The following is a 1,383-nucleotide window of genomic DNA, read 5'->3' as shown; positions in this document are numbered from 1 at the left end:
AGTTTTGAATTTACCAAAATATCATTGTAATGCCATTTCTTTTCATCTGGAAAATGTGAACACACTGTGAAAAAACAATGTGAATTAGTGACAAAACCCTCTGTGATTTCCAGGCTTCATACTAACTTAGAAGGATGGCTCTCTGTTGTGCTGAAGTCACAGGGCTATGTAGAGCAAGGAGTTATGAAAAAAATGGAATAAAAATGAATGAAGGAATTGTCATTCACTGAACATATTAGAGATTTTCTGTGAGAAGTTGCAAATTATTTCGTAATTCAAATTTGTACTCTCAGTGATGAAGTTCTCTAAATTCTAGTTGTCTGACTTTGCAGTGCATATGTTCTTGGAATTTTTCTTGATGTAATTACTTTTACATCATAATTATAAAATTATAGAAGGGATGGAAAAGTGTTGCTAAGGGATGGCAAATGGAGCTGTTTCTAAAATTATAGAAGGCTAGCATTTTTTTTTTCTGTGCATACTCTAATAAAGATGCATACAGTTCTAGCAATTCTCTATTTCCAAGTATAAATTCAAAAGATTACTGTTTCTTTACATTGAAAAGACATTTGACCTGAGGGAAAATTGACAAGGGAGTAAAAAAATAAAAAAATAGATTAGTCAAGCCAAACTGAGAGGTTTGTAACAAGAAGTTGTACAGTAGCTGATCCTTTTCTGCCTTTATGATCTATCAAGCAAAATTGATTAGATGCTTCGTAAAGTGATATGTTCTCTATAGTGTACAAGAATCCATGTAGCCCATGAATCCCAAAAGCTCATCACACTGGCAGTTAGCAGAGACTGTAGAGGAAACTAAGCAGCTATTATATGAGAAAGGAAGTTCTTGCACAGACAGTGGAAAGATAGGAAATAGATTTTAGAAAATAAATATAGTTTATTATTGTGTGGGGAAATCATCAGTGTAGTTATAAGGGTTATCTGTGATAAGACCTGTGGTTTTAATGTATTCAAGTGTAGGATATGAAAGACTGTTAGGAGTTAGTAGGAAAAAAGTATAGGGAAAAAAAAAAAAGCTCGAGTGAGGGAAAAAAAAGCTCTGGAGGGGTAAAAAGAAGAAATTGGAAACCTGGAATAGGGTGTTGATGGGCTGTGTTCCTTCTCTTCCACCAAGACAGGAACATCTTGATAAGTTCTGTGCCTTCACCCTTTGGTGAGCAATACCCAGAATAGCATTTTGCTAGCACTGTTATCATATATTAATGCTATTGTAGTAAGTGTATTTATCAACAGCAATTCCAAATCTGTTGCATCTGTCACCTTGTCGAATACATTCAACTTAGTGAAAACTGTCCCAGTGATAGTCCTTGGCAGGACGCTGAAACAGATTAATGTTGTTCTGAAAATACTTTTAAATTTGTGAAA

This window comes from Anser cygnoides, chromosome 1 (assembly GCF_040182565.1).
Source record: "Anser cygnoides isolate HZ-2024a breed goose chromosome 1, Taihu_goose_T2T_genome, whole genome shotgun sequence".
Lineage (NCBI taxonomy): Eukaryota > Metazoa > Chordata > Aves > Anseriformes > Anatidae > Anser > Anser cygnoides.
The sequence above is the reverse complement of the archived record's forward strand: the minus strand, read 5'-3'. Positions refer to the sequence as shown.